Source organism: Mustela nigripes, chromosome 9, assembly GCF_022355385.1.
Source record: "Mustela nigripes isolate SB6536 chromosome 9, MUSNIG.SB6536, whole genome shotgun sequence".
Taxonomy (NCBI): Eukaryota; Metazoa; Chordata; class Mammalia; order Carnivora; family Mustelidae; genus Mustela; species Mustela nigripes.
The window spans coordinates 55,047,076-55,068,698 of record NC_081565.1 but is presented as its reverse complement, the minus strand read 5'-3'; positions in this window follow the sequence as shown (position 1 = coordinate 55,068,698).

The window sequence follows — 21,623 nt, the reverse complement described above, 5'->3', positions numbered from 1 at the left end:
CTATTTTTGAACACCTATTTATTATTTATCACTAGAATAAGAAAGTGCAATAAAAGCCATCTATAAATATGTCATCATATACTTTACTGTTAACGATAGAGCTTTTGAAATGTCATGTCATAAATAGGCATGTGCAGCTTATATTTTTGATATATTAACACAATTTTATAAGTATTCACATGCCCACCTGCTGTGTATAAATGTGGATAGTATTACACACTCAAAGATATAAAGGTTTTTAAAAGCTTTTGCCAATTTAATCATGAAAAATATATTTGAAATTACTAATTTTTTGATTATAAGATTGCAAAAATTTTATCTAAGTTCTGTATTTCTATTATCTAAACTTCTTGTACAAAACATTTGGCTGTTAGTCAGTTGATGGTATCTTTTATGCATTTATAAGTACAATTTTATCGTTTAGCTTATAATTTTTGTAAATATTTTCCTTTTAATAAAATGGTGTGTGTTAGAAAGGTACTTTTATATTAATGCCAATTATTTATCTCTTTTTAATAGAGATATATATTTTACATTAATGGGTTTAATCCACTTAATCTACTGTTCTTACCGATTCAGTGTATAAGATAAACATCTAATTTGATTTTCTCCCCTGTAGTTAACACCAGTGTCATAGCAACATCATCATAAACTTCTCTTTTTATTTCCAGTAGGTATATATTTTTTTCTATTTCATGTCTCACTACAGTAGGGGGACCCCTATGGAGCCTAAGGCAGGGCTCCATCCTAGGACCCCAAGATCATGACCTGAGCCAAAGCTGGATGCTTAACCGAATGAGCCACCCATGTGCCCCTTAACTATGCATCTTAAATAATGTTAAGGAAATACTCTTCTGTTATTTGGTAATCAAAAGTTTATTTTTATCAGAAACAAGTATTAGTTTTTCTTAAATGTCTTTTAAACATTTACTAAGAACTCCGTGATGTTTCTTACTTTTACTTGGTATAGAATATATTGTTAATTTTCTTCAAATTACGTTCCCCTTTGTATTTCTAAATAAATTTTTGATTAAAATGTGTTATATTTTAATAAGCTTCTGGAATTTATTTGCTGGTATTTTATTTTGAATTTTGCACCTATAATCTAACATGAGATCAGTCTATAATTTTGTTTTTATGTGCTATCGTTATGAGTTTGGGGGATTAAGAGATTTTAGAATTTCACATAATAAATTTGAAAAAATTCTTGTTTTCTTTTTATTAACTTATAATGTATTATTTGCTTCAGGATACAGGTCTGTGAATCATCAGTCTTACACAATTCACAGAACTCACCATAGCACATACCCTCCCCAATGTTTATCTATAGTATAATTTAGAATGCTAATGGTTTTCATTGATCTTAAATCACTGTCAAAACTTAAGTCCATCTTACTATTTATACATGACAAATTTTATCAAAAGTAGAAAGATGTCTGAAAATACTTGGTAGATTAGTGAAAATCTTCACAATCTGTTTCTGTAACAGAAAACAACTGGAATTAGGATTATCCCAATTTTTATCACAAGTTTTTAATAATCATAAAAGTTAAGTTTATCAAGGTGTTCTAATCTCTCATCCAATACTGAGGAAGATGTCTGGACTCCAAAGAAATCTTTCATACCAAAAAAATTGCTATTATTTAAAAAAATGTGCAAAATAATTTTATAAAAAATAAAATTAAGGGGCACCTGGACGGATCAGTGGGTTAAAGCCTCTGCCTTCAGCTCAGGTCACGATCCCAGAGTCCTGGAATCGAGCCCCGCATTGGGGTCTCTGCTCAGTGGGGAGCCTGCTTCTTCCTCTCTCTCTGCCTGCCTCTCTGCCTAATTGTGATCTCTCCCTGTCAGATAAATAAATAAAATCATAAAAAATTAAAAAGACAAAAAAATAAAATTAAAATATGTGCAATATTATTTTGTATGGCAGATAGTTCAGTCTCAGGTAACCAACAACCATAAATACAGGTATGTAATTATATAAAATAGTTTTTACATTGAGTCAGGTTTCTCTCGTATCTCTTTAATGTAGAAACCAGACTCCAAATAAGACATAATAAACATACAACACAGATTTTATACTTGTCTTTCCCTACCAACAAAGTATTTATTTTCTGCTTCATTTCCTTACTTATTCATTTAACTCCCTATACTCAATAGTGTAACACTTCCAGTCTGGAGTTATATGGAATGGATCTATTTTTCTTAGAAATTTAGTAGTTTTACCATATTCCTTTTAAATAATTAACATGATTTCTGCCTCAGCATTAATTATTCTCCAGAAGTTAATTGCTGTGAATGTATAATTAATGAACAGATATGAAGGTGAAGTATTGCTTAAGTAGTTGGCAGAATATCTCTAAAATCAATAATCTGTTTCTCCAACTATTTGCACTTATTTCAAGGTGCTACTTTCTTATTAATGCCTTTAAGTCTCAGATAATGACTCATGAAAAAATCTCTGAATGGGTGCCTGACTGAGGCATGACAAACTTAATTGGAAAAGAAGAAGTACGATGTTGTTGGACTTGTGAGAACACAACCTTTTCAAAGTTTAAACTGGCGAGGGACTTTCAAACTTGTGAGGGGAACACAATATTGCATTCTTTGTCCTGCACATATGCGTGCGTACATAACTGACGTCACTCGGCTCAATGAACAATGCCAAGTTATCAAAGCACCCATGAGAACTTCATTTATGCAATTCACTCAGCTTTTGCATGTATTCCCTTGGCATTTCCCTCAATTTTAAAAAAAGTAGAATGATTTTAATTTTCTTACTTTGGAATTTCTCTGATTTGACTTGGTCAATGTAATTAATTCCTTTCATGTCTTTTGAGTCTGTTTCTTCATATTATATAGTTTCCATGGATTCCATGGTTTCCAAGATCTGAACCCTGTGTAACATACCATAATTTGTAGATGACAATAGATATTGGCACCGCAGTTCACATTAATGACTTGAAGGTAAATTCAGGGGGAGTTTATGTTTGTTTTCTGTTTGTTTGTTTGTTTGTATAGCTTATCTAAATCCTCTAACTCAGAGTTTCTTCATGTGATGATGGTAATAGACTTGACTTCATAAAATTGTGGGAAAATTTGAAAAGTTTGTAAATACTTTCATATTACCTAGCATATGGTTGGTGTACAATAACTATTATCATCACCAGTCTTCCTTCACATTAGGGGGATGCTCTTAATCAACTACTACTGCAGTGAAGGCATTGGACCTTATACAGTATCTTTTTGCAAAAAGAAGGTACAGATACATAACCTGTATCATTATTTTTTTAGTTAAATTTTGTTCAATCATCATAAAATTTCCTATGTGCACAATTTTCACAAACATGTAATGACTCCATATTTTAGTATCCACATCTTTACTAGATTGTAAGATTACTAGAATATCATAGGCATAGTGTGGCTGATTCTGAGTAAGCCTTTTCGATAGTATTTTTCCATCTTGCAAAAGCTAAAATAATGAGTGCTGAATTAATGTTAAGTGGCTTTTCAGTGGCTGATTCAATGAGCTATTACAACCAAGCAAAGCTCTCAAGAAAGAATAACTCTGTTCTAACTTTATGAAAGTTGTGTCAAGATTTTGAATAAAAAATACATAGATACGTGAACTAAATTTACAAATGACACAAAACTGGATATAAAGTCTAGAAAATAACATTTTTGACTTAGAATGTATTTTATCAGGCCATAAAATTGACAAAATTGAACTAGTTAACTATAACAGGAATAAGCCAACACTGAAAGCAGAATTCCAAGGTAAAAGAAATTTAAGGGAAGTGATTTGTCTATCAACCACACATATAAAGAATTCAGGTTTGGATGCTGAGGCTGCTAAAAGCAACAACAACAACACAATCTTAGGATTTATTTTTAATTAAAGAATAGAATTCAAAAATGGTGACTGAAGTCCCACATTATTCCATGGTGGGGTGAACATGCTTAAAGACCTGGACATAACTCTAGGTACCACAATTTAAATGGTCCATTGACCTGAGGGAGAATGTTGGCTAGATATCAACAGAGTAGGCATAGTCCTGGAAATGGTATAGTTAAAAAAAAAAAAAAACTATATATGTATGTATATAAGTATGTGTGTTTGTGTGTGTGTATGTATGTGTGTGTGTGTGTGTGTGTGTGTGTGTGTGTGTATAATCATGGAATAATTGTGGAGAAGAGAGAATGCTGGGGTAGGTGGGGGCAGATGACAGCTATAAAGACATCCCAGCTCAAACTGGTCTAATCCTTTGTGACTGTGTACATGACACCATGGAGCAGAAATTACTAAGAGACTTAATCTGTTTCTGCGGCTGAACTTTAAATGCTATACCTACAATAAGGGGGAAAAAATTCCTGCTTCATTGCCTGTATCTGATTGGCTCAAGCCTTGGCTCGATAACTATTTAAGAAACCAACTTTTTAGGAATGCCTCCAGGAGGGGTGCCTGGGAGCTCAGTTGTTTTAAGTGTCTGCCTTCAATTCAGGTCATAATCCTAGGATCCTGGAATCTGTCTTTGCCACCTGTCTCACCAGGGTTGGACTGCCTGCCAAATGGGGAATCTGTTTCTCCTACCCCCTGCTCTTGTGCTCGCTCTCGCTCTCTCTCCCACTCTCAAATAAATAAACAAAATCTTAAAAAAAAAAAAAAAGGAATGCTTCCAGGATATTGTTGAAAACATTGTAAGATACAATGTCTTTGCCCAGTATGAAACCCCATCAGAGAAATATCTTCATTATTTTTAACAGAAAAATTTTCATCCTTTATCAGGAAAACATTTCCTTATTGGACAATAAAATGTCTGTAACTTATCATATCCCCCTTTCCCTTCTATTGCTTACAAACGCAGAATTCACACACTCACTCACTCATTTATTCTATGTGGATTATTATAAATGCCCAGTACAGTTCAGAAATTGCTGGGTTCTAGGTACTGGGAATGCAGCAGTGAAAATGACGGGCAAAGAGCATTGTCTTGCAACATCCATTCTTGTGAACCTGGGAAGTAGAAAGATGAAACAAACAAATGAAGGAATACCTGAGAGAAATAATTTCAGTAAAGAGGATGTTAGGAAGAAAATGAAATACATTCACATGATTGAGAGAATCTGGCATTTTAGATTAGAATTGAGTCCTAATTCAGGGCAACTGTCAAAACTCTGGACCAGAGCGTCTAAACAAAGCAAACTTCAAGTAAAAAAGCCCCAAGAAAGTCAACAACTAAACCATTGATGGAAAATGAGAGGAGAAGGAAGAGGCCACAGATGTGGCTAGACTTAGCATGTAATCAGGTGGGACAGAGAAACGGGCAAGACGAGGCAGTGCCAATATTGTAGCATGAAGAAGTGATTAGAACCACGTGTGAGGAGAAATCATTTGAGGGTCTTCAATAGGAAACAGCAATATTTATCAATCACTCTATAATGTGGTAAACTCTTTAGAAATCTTGGATATACATATATAAGCATGTGCAATCTTAGTTTCTCCATCTTGATCTTCTAGTCCGGTTTCTTTTCTCTCTAGGTTTGTCAGTTTATTATTTAAATTTCTCTCTCTGTCTCTGTCTCTGTCTCTCTCTCTCTATGTATATGTATGTATACACATATACACACACATACATGTATATATATAAAATAAATCACACATATTTACACACACACACACTAAATACATATCATTGCTAGCATCCTCATTTACTTAGCTCAGAATGACTACCCAAAATGATGTAGCTTTCCACGTATTGTCACATATTGGGTATAGAAATATTAGGAGCCTGTGATCCAAGTCCTACCTCCTTGAGTATACCATGTTACCAACCCCTGTGGGACTTGCCACGTTCTTTGTTTTCCACCAGAGAGCACTTCTAAGGTAGCCATTACTGTCTAGACAACTCCCCCAATATATCCCTATACATGCCCACCTGTCTCATTCCCTTACATAATACAGCTTCCCTAAACTTCGTTATGATACTTTGCTCTCTTGCAGTAAATCAAATGGAATCCCTTCAAACCTTTATTCAAATGTGAGGGACTAGAGAAATAAATAAAGATTAAATGAAAACTATTCCTTCAATAACATACTGTATCTTTTACAAATCATTACCATCTGAAGGTACAGTTTTAGTCTAAAAAGCATATGAAAATTGTGGCAGCAAGTCACTAACAAATCACAAATGTTGCTTTCTGAATTTTCTTCCTATCAAATTTGTTTTCATTATAAATGTCATTTACTTAAGGAAAATATAAAACATTATATGAAAACACATGCTGGCAAATTAGTGAAGAAAGTACAGAAAGTACAGACTTTTTTAGGACAAAGGAGCAAAAGGAATTAAACTACTCAAAGGTAAAGTAATGAATGTAAAATCCTGATGTTTATGAGTTTTAGAGGAAATTAATTGTGAATTTGCAATTTCTGCCTTCAGTCTCTGATTATATGATTATAAAACCAGTATCTGTGGTTCTTTGATTATTCCAGGGGCCTTCTGTAAATGGGTCAGCCATAGTATCCCATATAGATCAATCATTTTTTGTAATGATTAGATAAGATCAAGAGTAATGGTTCAAAATGTTTAATAACAGTAAGAGAGCTTCACTGATCAGCGGACAGATATAAGTAAGAGAGTCCTATAGCTCCTGGCTTTAATCCAGTACTTGTAAGATGGTGAGAAGGTACACAGGGTCTTAAGAAAGGAGCTTGAGTGGGATGGGCTCTGGGGACTATTTGCCCATCGGTGGAGAAGTGTTTCAGTGCTTTAGTAGCTAACAGCAGCTCTGCTGGTATGTAGCAGCTGTTATGTAGGTAACCACATAAATCCCACTCTGTGAGCTAGGGAAGTTGGGTCAAGTAAATTCAAGTGTTTCTTCTTTCTATATTAAAAGCAGAAAAATGAAATTAATTACCTATGTTACAGATGGTATATGAAAGATATAATTTGAAATTCAGTGTAAGCAGCATTTTAAGAGTTTCATATTAAATGCCACCTCCTCAAAAAAAAACCTTCCTGATCTCCTCATTAAAAATGAAATAGGTTTCCGAACTCTCCACTGTGAGCTACTTTTCCATCCCTGTATCTGTTCCTTCATACTGCCTTTCACAATTTACATTTCTAATTCTTGCATCTGTTTGTTGAATTGCAGGGTTTGGGACTCATTTTTTAATTGTTCTCTCTCTCTCTAGAATGTGTGTGCGTGTGCACATGTGTTTATGTATTTGCACTCGTTCTTTTACTAGAATACAAACTTCTTGAGAACAGGGCCACTTTTGCAATGTACAGTCAGAATTCCCTTTGTATTCACAGTGCCTGGCACGTAGGTGATCAATAATTTGTTGAAGAAAATAATGATCCTAGATCATTAACCAAAAGTAATCACTCCATTCTCTGTATTTCCATTTCTTTGGTCATTATCTCCATTTTAGCAATTAATAATTTGTGCCATTTTATAATGATTTGAGCTCCTTGGGAATAGGAGGCGCACCTCATTCCTTTGTGCGCCATTCCATTACCCAGTGCCAAACCCATAGACAGAGTTACTAAATATTAGCCAAAATGAGAAAGGAAGACAGAGAAAGCTGCTTCTGTTACTTTCCTTCAACAAAGACATGATTATTTGGCCAGACATTGAGATACTTAGCTACTCAGAGACTGGATCTCAGTCTCAAAACATTGGGTGTTTTCCAGGATCATATGAGTTACAATGAAAAAAGAAGAAAGGTATGTAAACTATTTCTGCCTGAAAGCACAGTCTCACTGTAAAGTCATATGAAAAATCCAGCAACAAGTACTGACAAATCAGAAACATTGCTATCTGAATTTCTCTAATTACATATTCCAAATACATTGTATTAGGAAACAAAGAATACCATTACCTAAAACTGGTTTTTCTTCCAACTTCTAGAAAGCTGGGGAAATGATTAGGCTATGGAACTTACAAATAGCTCAAATCTTGCTCCACCTCAGAGAACCAAAGATTTGGGACCCATAGAAGGATTATGTTAAATTTTTAACAAGTTGATCCAAGGCAGCATCCACAGCCCATGAAAGTGGTGAATTGGTGAAAGTCCTCCATTGAGGTGAATGCTGGCAGGGAAAAGGGCCCTGTGGTCAGTCTAGTTCTACTATCACATGGCAGCTTAGGCCAAGGGGTGGCAGCTGGGTCTTTGCATTTCAGTTGAGGGGCAAGGAGTTTATCAGTTTTATTCAAATCAAATCATCCACATTTTTTGTTTGAGAATAGTCTGGAAGAATAATAACCAATATTTTTTTTGCATTTTAATGTGAAAAAAAAATTACACTGCTCTTCATGATATAGTGTTTATTGTGACTATGGAATCGTAGACATAGTGTGTGCCTTGAAGACTCTATGTTAGGGATGCCAGATTCAAAAAATAAGGTTATAGGATTTCTGGGTAAATAGGGAATTTGTTTGGGATTTTATAAATAATATTTATATTATATTTTACATATTATGTGTCAATAAGCAGCATTTTTTTTGGTTAAGTATGCCCCATGCAACATATTTACAATGAAAAAATCATTGTTTATTTGAAATTCAAATTTATTTGGGAGTCCTGTGTTGTATCTGGCAACTCTTCCCTAAGTTCAAATTCCAATTTTTTTTCTGGACTACCTTTTGATAGTTATTTATAACCTCTCTGAGACTTACTTATCTAGGAAATTTGAATGAACAAATCTTTCTTCCATGGCTTTTAAGACAATTTTTTTTTTAAAGATTGTATTTATTTATTTATTTGTCAGATAGAAAGAGTACAGAAGCAGGCAAAGCAGCAGGCAGAGGGAGAGGGAGAAGCAGACTTCCTGCTTAGCAGGGAGCCCGATGTGGGGCTCGATTCCAGGACACTGGGCTCATGCCCCGAGCCCAAGGCAGACACTTAGCCAACTGAGCCACTCAGCCATCCAGCTTTTGAGATAATTTAACAAGACTTTGTTGTGTTGTTAGCATGGATGCCAGATCAGAAGTAAACTCAAACATGTCTCTTAACGTAAAGGTGTATTATTAGTCAAGGTAAGGTTAACCAGATACTGTGCAAAAAAAGTCCAGCTCGGTCTCCTAACATGAAAAAAGCTTGTTTCTCACGCTTGCAGTACTACTTTGAATTCCAAGTATGCCCTGTAATTTAGACTGCCTGGATGTTGTAGCCCTGCCGTTCAGTTCAGTATGGAGCCTCCTTCAGATCTGTCAGGCACAAGCGAGAACGCTGTAAGAATCGTGCCAGTAATTAAATCCTTCAGCTTGGAAGTGATAGACTTCACTGTCATACGTGATCCATAGGCAAAACTCATCACATGGGACTACTTATCTACAAGGGGGCTACTTACTATACACCCCATGCCTGGGGGTGAATGGTAACAAGAGTGGGAGAGTGCTAGATGCTTTCACCACAATGTGTATCATGGTACTGTTAGGTAGGCGCTAGACAACAGTAGTGTAAGGAACACCCTGAGGCAGAGTCCCATGTCCTTGAACTCAAATGATAGAGACCTGAGCTGGAGGCAAGGACAATGATATATAAACTAAATATTCAAAGCCTGGGACTCAACATCCTGACCTTGTGGCTTCCAAGATCTTAGGCCGGCCCGGACAGACCAAGAGCCACAAGTACAGAACCTGCTCCTTTTCCACCTCTGCTGCAGGGTAACCCCTGCCACAGGGTAACCCCTAGTATCTTTTTTTTTTTTTTAAGATTTTATTTATTTATTTGACAGACAGAGATCACAAGTAGACAAAGAGGCAGGCAGAGAGAGGAAGGAAAGCAGGCTCCCTGCTGAGAAGAAAGCCCAATGTGGGACTCGATCCCAGGGTCCTGGGATCATGACCTGAGCCGAAAGCAGAGGCTTTAACCCACTGAGCCACCCAGGCGCCCCAACCAACATTAGTTTTTGATGTAGTGTTTAATGACTTATTAGTTGCATATAACACCCAGTGCTCATCACAACGGTGCCCTCCTTAATACCTGTCACCTGGCTACCACATCCCTCCATCCCCCTCCTTTTAGTAACCCTCAGTGTGTTTCCCTGAGTCCAGAATGTGTCCCGCTCTCTGATTTCTTCCCATTCAGGTTTTCCTCCCTTCCCCTGTGGTCCTCCATACTATTCCATATGTTTCACATAAGAATGAAACCATATGATAATTGTCTTTATTCTTCATTCCTAAAATAATTATGCCTTCTGAATTTGTACCTTACTTTGTATGGTATTTAATTTTTATTCAAGTTTTTAAAAAAAAAATTTTAGTAAAATTCAAACACTGGCTGTGACATCCAGAGTGAAGCAAATTTTAGGAATTATACAGAAGCAGATTTCAGGTTAACAAAGCCCAACAAAGAAGAAAATCTTTAATAATGAGCCATGAGCCGCATGTCACTTTAGGCATTCAATAATAATGTCAAATAAACAAATAAAAATCTTAAAAAAAAAACTAATGTTGACTAATTGAACATAAAAAACATTTAAAAGAATGAAGAATAAACAAATACTTAAAATAATAGACCACTTTAAAGGCTAAGAATGCTTAACAAAAATCACAATATAGGGGCGCCTGGGTGGCTCAGTGGGTTACGCTGCTGCCTTTGGCTCAGGTCATGATCTCAAGGTCCTGGGATCGAGTCCCGCATCGGGCTTTCTGCTCAGCAGGGAGCCTGCTTCCTCCTCTCTCTCTCTCTGCCTGCCTCTCTGCCTACTTGTGGTCTCTGTCTGTCAAATAAATAAATAAAATCTTAAAAAAAAAATCACAATATAAATCAGTTTTTTTTTAATTTCTTACAAGCGAATCTTCTGAAGGTGGGGATAGAGGTGCAGTGGTGGGGGGTACTTAACGCTTTTCCTTTTGCTCTTTGTTCAGGTTGCTATGTGTTTTCCACTTTTATTTTGAAAGAATAGTTTTAATGTTTCTAGCTGAATAAAACAATTTAATTGCTTTGGCCAATTTTAGGCTAAATTTCTTAATCTAATAGCCAAGAAAAGGATGTAGTTTACCACATTATGTTTTAAAAATAAATAATAATAATAACAAACTGCAGTGACAGCAGTGCCTAATATTTTAAGAACCTTTTTCTAATTCAGGGATCAAAATAATAATCAGAATATTTAATATATACTTAAATGAATAGAAAACACGAGTTATTTTGTAACTGGACTACTATGCTTCATCTATTCAAAGGAAAGCTTCTGTTTGCTTCCATTTGATCTTTCCTACTGATTAGTATCTGGGCTTAATTTTCCTTCTCATCAAGTTCCTATTTTGTTCGTTTAAACCTCTCATGCATGCTGGGGGAAAATCACTGAGCACTTCAGAAATACAGAGCTCTATTTTTACTGACCTACTTGTAGCTTTGCATAGGATAACAATCCGGTGGTAAAGCTCATTTCCAAATATAGGAAAACATTTAATAATGACCACTGATAGAAAGGAGACTCAAATAGCCCCAAAACATTGCACCACAGTTAGACAAGGAGTTTGATATTAAAAGGTTGTAAGACTATAACCTTTTATAGTCTCAAGAGCTCATAAATGAAAAACATGTCTTCTATCAACCAATTTATCAGTTCCTTCGACCGTTTTTTAAAATTCCGTCTGTGCTCCATTGATCCCCAAAGCCTGCCACAACTGTCCTGTTTATTTCAAACTATAGAATAACACAACTACAATCAGCTGTAATGTTATGGAAATGTCACTGAAAATGAGACTAAGAAAACACATTCAATCCCAGATTGCTTATTTACTGGCGTACAAACTTCAGCAAATCATTTCAGTCTTATGAACCTCTACGGGTAAGGATATGTATCTTATAGAGTTGGTGTGAGGATTATATGTAAAATGGGTTACAAATGTGCCCCCAATATTGTAAGTACTCTTGGAGTGTGAGTGCCTTTCCCTTACTGATGTCCACAGAAATGAAAGGGTGGATAATGAACGGTTAAGTGAGGAATGTGTTTACCATGAACAGCCCAGACAAAGAGTTACATTATGGAACAACAAAAGACAAATATAAAAACTGAAAAATGGCAATTAATGAGTCCTTGAAAGATATAGAATATGAATTAAGCAGTGCTAATAGGTTATTTCCTAATAAAAAACAAAAGACCCATCCCTATAAAGTCTGTATAAGCACTTTTCTTAGAACCCTACCCAGGAATGTTTACAATGTTCTTAAAAGGTAAGAAGTCACTGTTGACATTATCAAAACCTTTTTGTAAATCTCAGAAATTTCTAGATACTGGAAGCAATATGTGGAATAAACAGGCATGCCATTCACAATGGGTAGTATACTACAATCTGCCTCACTTTCTCAGTGTGACCCATAAGAAAATCAACATATTTTTTTCTTCTACTTTCATCTATGGTGTGCATTTCTGCCTGAAGACTACTGTTCCCGACGCCCGTCCACCCTCACAGCAAACATTCCAGGAGAATAATCAAGTGCAGAAAATTCTTTTACATTAGAGATAGGAATTATAACTCTGCTGTGACCCTAATTTATAAGGACAGGGTGGTTGAGCGCTTCCAAATATAAGTTTTAACCGACAAAGTTCACTCAGTTTTAGACAGAACTCATTTTTAACTATCTGCTTAATTTAAATTTAAGGGGTGTTTCTCAACGATACAGAGTCCATGGGGTGGCAACAATCGAGAGTGCCTTCTCCAGGGTACAGCAAGATCCATGGGACAGCCTCCTGACTCAGTCCTGGTCTTCCAATGTCACCTTAAAGAACTCTGCACACCCTTCCTCTGCCCCCTCTACCTGGCTCCCAGGACTTCAGACTTCAGACCTGACCGCTTCCTCGTACCCTCCTGTTGTGGTATAACTTCTGAGGCCCAGCCTCTCTCCCATGGATTATCAGAGGGAGTGTGGAGGGAAAAGAGAGTGAATTTTGGTTCTGGGGAAAAAGTAAAAAAAGTAGGGGAATCCTCCACCATTGTCTCACATCTCAAAGGTTATCTAAAAATTAAGGGGGTATCTTTAATGTGAGTATTCACCAAATGTTAGCTGTCTCTTCAAACTTTTTTTAAAAGCTTCTTATAGTAAAAAAAATAAAACAAAACAAAACAAAAGAAAAACAAATCTGTCTTCTTATCTAAATATGATTTAATTTACCAAAATTCCCTCAGACAAGTTTCAGTGTAAGGAATGTATGTGTCTATGTGTCTATGTGTCTGTGTGTGTGTGTGTGTGTGTGTGTGTGTGTGTGTAAAGGGAAAAAGGGAGGCATGATAATCCTTCAAAACATATCAAAACTACTTATAAAAGGGGCACCTGAGTGGCTCAGTGGGTCAAGGCCTCTCCCTTTGGCTCAGGTCATGATCCCAGGTCTTGGGATCAAGCCCCGTGTTGGGCTCTCTGCTCAGCGGGGAGCCTGCTTTCTCCTCCTCTCTCTCTGCCTCTCTGCCTACTTGTGATCTCTGTCTGTCAAATAAATAAATAAAAATCTTTAAAAAAAAACTACTTATAAAAAACAATATCAGTAATCACATATGCAACACAAATCCCTTGATGTTGATAATGCTTTTAATTTATATCTCTGAATTCCCTAATTTTAAGTTTTTAATGTTCCATTTTCCCATTCTATAAATAGGAAAATTATAATATTAATTCAATTTTAAAAAATATTTGAAATGAAAATAAGCTAATTTGATCTTCCTCAATTCATGACTGCATATGGATTTCGTCCTATTTTCTTAGTAAATTTGACACTAATTATGGTAAAACCTTTCCACTGCCTTACTTCTGCATCTGCATATTTCAAAGTTTAAGTTTAACTTCTAAGGGAATGATTTTTTAAAAATCTTTAACCTCTTACAGGATTTCAAAGAATTTTTTCCCCCCTGAAGGAGAGCTTTCTTTTGGCTGACAGGCAGTAAACAACCTGTCCCTAAAGGCAGTGAACTTCTCCTTCCAAAGTCCTCACATTACCTGCTCTGGTATATACCATTTCCATTTTATAAGTAATTTCTTCCAAATTTCTTACTCTCTGAGTATTTCCCTAATACTTCCCAAAGCTAATCGTTTTTTCTGGCCTCAGAATCATCTCATGTCCTTTAGCAGAAGAGGCAGTTTCTATAAAAGATCTGTTAAGAAAAAAAAAAAATTACCAATGTCCTTCAAGAAGGTAATAAGAAGGGGAGTTGAATCCAAGACTCAGGACACTTCCTTTGGTTAGCAGTATTTAATTTCCGGTAGGACTCATTTTATTGCATTAGTGAAGATACTTCTAAAAATCAGTGCAGCAGTCTAGTCAATGTTTCAAAGAAAACAGACCTTTTGTACTTCTTTTAATGCTTGTCATTGCATTATCTGTGAATGGGGACCAGATGTGTTGTGAAACAGGAAAGTGATTTTGCCACCCCTAGGCTTCCCGTTTGGTAGAGGATTACTAAGAGAATGATAATTGATTTCTCAGTTGAAAATGTCCCTGGCTTCTCTAGCCCATAGAATTGCCCCCTGCTGTACAGACTAGGCCAGGGTTTGAATGTCACATTTTTTTCTCCACATCTATTTATCTCCTGGGTCACTGAGTTCCTCACCTCCTCCTGGGCTTCTTTCTCAGTGGAACAGTTATCACAGAAGCAGTTAGGTAGTGTGCTGCCAAAAGTTTAATGATATTACAAGCATGTGATATCCATTCTATCCAAGCAACAGCAGTATAAGCACAGAATGTTATCTTGGCGCCAGAGCACTTCATTCAGTCCCCACTCAATCCCCAATCCTCAACACGATTTTCTTCAAGACTCTGCCCTGAAAAACAACACTGATCATGCATCAAGTCATAATGATCTTACTGTTGGTCAAATTTCCATGTCTTATATAGTAAGTCTCAGTTATTTCAACATACTTTGGGGATCGTCATTCTCTCAGCTAGATGTACCCTCATTGAGAAAGAGGGGTAGTTCCTACTTTTCTTTTATGTTTGAGACATTGGCCAGGATATGAAGAGTTTTACCCATGAGCTATATCCATCTATTTAGAAATCCTGTCAGAGGACTTCTAATGAGTGGTGTGAACATAGGTCAGGTCCAAGAAAACTGAATCAAGTGAAATAATGAATCATTAATGAAATCTACATCTCAAAAATATGAATCTTCCATCTGCAACATTAATAAATTTATATTTATAATTTTTATGCTGGCTTTTTTGGGTCCTTAAAAGTACTTAATGGTTGGTCAGTGGAATAGAGACTACTGGGTATGTGTATTTCCTCTTTCTCCTTAGCATATAGCTCATCTACATTCTCCAACCTCCCTTGTAGTTGTGTGGACCACTGACTAATGATGAATAATTTCTAGCCAATGGAATTTTGTAGGAAGTGATGAAAGCTCCTTTCAGTTCTAGCTAGTAAAAAAAAAAAAAAATTCCTATGTGATACTCCATATTCCTTTCATATTTACTATATTGATGCAAACCATGGTGATCTTTGAAGCCATTATGTTGAAGTTGAAAGACTCACAAATGGAAGGAATATAAGTTCTCTCACTTCAAGAAGAACCACTGTGGTAAGGAGCATCTATTTCACACATCACATGAAGAGGAAATTGATAAGCTATTGGGTGAGATTTGTAACTAGAGTTAGAAAAATATATTGCACAAGTTATCATGTTTAAAGAAGAGAAAGAAGAAATGTCAACAACCAGCTTCTGGCCTCATCCCCAACCACGAAGCCAGACTGGTGTGCCACAGATGTTATAGGACTCTGTCATGTAAGGTGTATCTCAGAAAAAGCCCCAATGTCCATTTTACATGTGCATCAAATTAAACACAGAGACTAATTTCCAGAGCAGTCACTTCCACAAATTTTATATATATATATATATATATATATATATATATATATATGTGTGTGTGTGTGTGTGTGTGTGTGTATATACATACAAACACACAAACACACACATACATTTTATTACATACTATATTTGCTTACAATTTATTTACTACACATGATATATAGCTATTATATGATAGACATCTATACGTGTAACTTATAAATAGAACTTATATATAAATTAAAATTATAACATATATGTTACATTTTTGAAGTAATGAGCAAGAAAAATATTGTTTACTATTCATTATTCATACATTGACATCTTTTTCACTATGTGCCTTCTTAAATCTCTTTTTACTACTAAAATTTATCACTATCCCTTTATATTATGAATATTGTAATAGAAGTTAAAGCAGAAACAGTGTCAACATTATTGATACAGATTATGCAAACTTGATATTTTGCTCTTCCCTACATCATTTCAAAATATGGATGGCTCAGTGGATTAAAGCCTCTGCCTTTGGCTCAGGTCATGATCCCAGGGTCCTGGGATCAAGCCCCGCATCGGGTTCTCTTCTCGGCAGGGAGCCTTCTTCCCCCCCTCTCTCTGCCTGCCTCTCTGCCTACTTGTGATCTCTGTCTGTTAAATAAAATCTTTGGAAAAGAAAAAATAAATATATGGTTAAAAAGTAAAGAGCCAATATGTGCACTCTTTCTCACTCATTCTTGCTCTCTCATTCTGTCTCTCTCTATATATACATGTATATATATATACACACACACACACACACATAAACACACATAATCTCTGTATGCACTTTTAACTATTTTATAAGCATTTGGGGTATAACAGCCATATTACCCATCATTTTCAAAGCATCAGCCCTGGTTCAGCCTCTTGCACACGGTAGATGCTAAATAAGAGGAATATGTCTATGATGATGACTACAGAGATAGGTTTAGAAATGTCAAGATAAGAGAAACTTCATATTTTACTAATATTATAGGGCAAACATAATCTTTGGAAATAAACACAATAATTTTAACTAAAAAACAAATGCACTACTTAATTCAAGTCCAACATACGTATTTCTCATTGTTTTGACTTTGATGCCTAACACACATGTATTAAGAAATCTTTCCATAGGGAAAGCTTACAATATCATTGGCTGAAACAAGAAGAATATAAGCCATCAGCAAAAGAAATACTTTACATGTTTTAAAACATGTAGTGAAATTCTCTCGTGTTTTTACACGTTTTAAAACATGATTCTTTCTCAAACTCAAATTTCTTCATGTTTTCACATGTTTTAAAACATGTAGTGAAATTCTTTCACTAGAAATTCTTTCTAGTGAAACCAAATTATTGTTAACTGTCTTATGCCAGTATTTGCAATATTGTGTAAAGATCTGAAAATGCAAATAAGAAACTAATGGCAGGTTTTACCAAAGACCACTTTAGCTGAGACCTCAATTTTTAATATTCTACCCTAAAATAGAAATGTTATGTTTGACAGAAACTCTGTTTAGTGACACAAAGACACAGGCCTAACATTCTTCCCCTTTGCTTTCACTGAATTTAAGCTTCTCCATGAGGTGAAAGCACATGACTGACCTAACAGATGACTTGGAGTTAGTTGCCTTAATGCCTTTGGAATTCTAGCCATTAATCTAAGCTTAGTACAAGTAAGCACACAATTTAATAACATATAATCCAATTGGACAATGAATATACTCAGTATCATTTGCCACAGATGATCATGAAAGATATTAATATTCATTAACAATTTTATGAGAAAATTAAGATGCTCCTAAAACTTTTTTCTCCTCAATTTAACCTCAATTCCTGGTCATTATCATTTAGATTTCTGATAACTTCTTTTATAAATGACATTCATAAGACTTGAAAGGAAAAAACAGGAAGTTAAGAACTAATCCTTTTTCCTGAGATGCGATTTTCACATCCGCTGTGATGGTATGGCATACACACCAACGGTGACCCCTGGCAAGTTTTCTTATGCTGCTAACATGTGCATTTCTGATCAGCCCAGTTCTTTAAAAATTACTGTATAAAATGTAATTTCCATTAAAGAAGTCTTAGCAATAATTTCTGTAGTGGGTCAAGGAGTATCCCCCATGTATTTTAACATTCATTTCTGACCTATGCTTTGCTGGATGATGGCATTTTAACCACTCCACGATGTTGAGAATGACATCCGTGTATGCAGTAAAATGTACTTCTCGTCATCTACTTGCAGGTTTTCACAATTAATGACACTGCCATTTCAGCTTTTCCTTTCTTCAGTGCCTGGAATTCTTTTTTTTTTTTTTTTTTTTTTTTAGATTTTATTTATTTATTTGACAGACAGAGATCACAAGTAGGCAGAGAGGCAGGCAGAGAGAGAGAGGAGGAAGTAGGCTCTCTGCCGAGCCAAGAGCCCAATGCGAGACCCGATCCCCGGACCCTGAGATCATGACCTGAGCCGAAGGCAGAGGCTTTAACCTAACACTGAGCCACCCAGGTGCCCCAGTGCCTGGAATTCTTATTCCACAGCACTACTTGTAACATTGATTGAATATTTAGTAATAATGAAGACACTGTAAAGTGCATTCCAGTCTACTAAGATAATCATGAATAAGATATTAATTTCAGCATTTTCAACTATTTTACAATTTCTACCATTGTTCATTTACTAGTTAAACTAGAATTGATCAATCGCATGCATTCTGCTGGTTATTTTTATCTGAGTTTATTTACCTCAACAGTACATTTTATTACATATAACTTACAGATGAGGGATGGAGACTCAGGGAAGTGGCACTTTTTTATGAGTGTATTTTTACTGGTATATTTTATGACTCAAAGTGCAGTGCTTTTTCCATTCTCCAGCCTTCTTTTTTTAGAATGTCAGCAGTACTTGCAAAGCACAAACATTTAGTTTTTGAACCAAACTAAGTTGTCTTCAGAACCTAAAAATGCCACTTACACACTAAATGATTTTTAAAGAACTTTTAATCTCCAGAAGTCTCTCTGTCTTCATCTGCAAAACAGGAATAAAAGTAATAGTTTAATATTTTTTTAAAGATTTTATTTATTTATTTGACAGAGAGAGAGAGAGAGAGAGATCACAAGTAGGCAGAGAGGCAGGCAGGGGGAGGGGGGAAGCAGGCTCCCTGCTGAGCAGAGAGCCCGATGCAGGGCTCGATCCCAGAAACCTGAGATCATGACCTGAGCCAAAGGCAGAGGCCCAACCCACTGAGCCACACAGGCGCCCCTAGTTTGATATTTTTAAAGAATGATTTGTCTGTATAAAATTTAATCTGCAACATATAATGTATGTAATGTATAACATATAATAGTGTATGTAACACATTTAGGAAGTAATAGATGTATATTAATAGTAAGAGATAAAGGGGAGCCTGGTGGCCCAGTCAGGTAAATGTCTGCCTTCAGCTCAGGTCATGATCCCAGGGTCCCGGGATAAAGCCCGAGTTGCCTGGATCCCTGCTCAGCAGGGAGCCTGCTTCTCCCTTTCCTCCCCACTTGTACTCTCTCTCTCTCAAATAAATAAAATCTTTTAAAATAGTAAGTAATAAATACCTACTTATTTCCTGGAAGAAATAAGAAAATATTACTGGAGATAAGTTATATCTATTCCTTTAAATGGGAATACGGATTAATCACTAGGCTGGGAGTAAAATAAATCAGATGTCTAGCCCTTCTTCGCTGAAAAAAAAAAACTATATGGTACATGGTTCTCTAAAGATCTCTCGGGTCAATATTGAAAAAGAAAGACAAAAAATGTCTCTCTGATGAGTGAGAGAAACAATGAAAATATGTATGTAATAAAAATTACAGGAAGTGTTTGGTACTACGAAGACTAAGTCCTTAAAAGGAAGTGATGAACCATGAGGTTAGGAACTAGCATGCGGGATTGTCAGGCAAGGCCTCTCTGAAGAAGTAACATTGGAACAGAGACCTGAATGAAGTGACACAGAAAGTCATACATACACCTGGGGCCATGGCAGAGCAGGCAATAAGATTGCAATTGAACAGAGACGTTAACAGGGAGGACGGAAGGAGGTTGTCAGAGATAGGAGGGGCCAGATCACATAGACTTCTGTAAGCATTTGGGTTTCATTCTATGTGTGTTTAGAAGCCACTGACGGGTTTTATTGAGAGCAGTGGTCATCAGGTATTAGCAATAAAAGATCTCTCAGGCTGCTAAGTGTAGAATAACATCTTATATGGAGAATACACTCCTGTGTGTTTAAGCATGGAAGGTAAGGAGATAAATTAGTTGCCACAGGGCAGGAAAGAGCTAATGATGGCTTCAAGTTAGACTCTGTTAGTTCAACTAATGAATAGTTTGCATTAAACAGAGAAGAAAAACAAAACAAAACAAAACAAAATGACTTCTGTGTGTAGGATTTTTTTTTCCCCCCAAAGCAATAGGATAAACAATGATTCCACTTACTGAGATGGGAAAGTAGAGGAACACATTTTATAAGTGTCTGATGAATCTCCTGGGCACCAAAGTGGATTTAGCAAGTAGGCAGTTAGATATGTATGTCAGGACCTCTGGGGAGCGAGTGTTATTAGAGCTCCTAACTTGGGATTCAGCAGTCCATAGATGACTTCAAGTCTCCCATCCTAATGGGAGTCTCTCATCCATGTGACTGGATGAGATGGTCTCCCTTAGTAATGATCTCCAGAATGGGAGTCTCACAATCACCTAAAGGGGTCCAGAAAGAAAAGACCACGACATCATTTTATATTTATTCTTACATTTAATTTTAATTAATATTATGTGATTTGATACTGATGCCCTCGCATTGTGCTTATCGTGTACCACACTGCACACAGGGTACCCTGAGGTCACTGCAGGAATTACATAACAAGGAGGTATAATGGGCAAAGCTTCATTTTTTTTTTCTTTCAACATAATGTGACACACTGTGGTATACTTATCTCTGCCCACATGAATATATATGTGAATATATATGAATAGATTACCTAGTTTTTAAAATAGCTTTTTAAAATAAACATTGTATTTTTATAATAATTTTAGATATACAGAAAAGTTACACAGATAATACAGAGTTTCCAAATATTCATCACTCTGTTCTCCTAAAGGCACCATACATGACCTCAGTTCCTTTGTCAAAATTAAGAAACCAAGGGTACATGACTACCACCTTTATTAGAGAGAAAAATGATCATCTACTTTGATCCAGTAAGAAGTTGGACTAAAAAATTCAAATAGCCAAAAAGACTATCTGAATATCATTTTCAGACCTTATTTTTCACCCTTCAATGTACCCCAAGAGTATATGAACGTGAGATATTGACTAATGTTTGTATGAAGCCACTAAAATTCCCACACTTTTAAAATTTAAAATTAGTGTCCTTGGATTAAGACTGCTTACAGAGAAAGCCAGAGAGAAGAAGATACTAAGTGGTTACCTCCTAACCAACAGAAGTAGCAGTGTCCCTGGGATGCTCTGCCACCGAGACAGACCCTACCCCAAAGAGGAAAGGGAGTTGGAGTACTCAGTTGTCAACACCAGAGGCACCAGGGAAGGCACTGCCATGTGATTTGATGGAATTGTATCTGATGACTTTTCTACTACAATTATTCTCCATAGAAATTATAAGAATGGCAGCATCTGTTTTCAAGACCAAAGGTAATCAAAAGCAGATAAAGTACTCGTCTAGCCCTGTGTCACTAAGTGTAAATAATCTCATTTATTTTCTAAAGATATAAATCAAAGGAGAAAAAAAAAAAAAACCCTAAATCTCTACAATGCAAACAAAAGCTCCCTAGT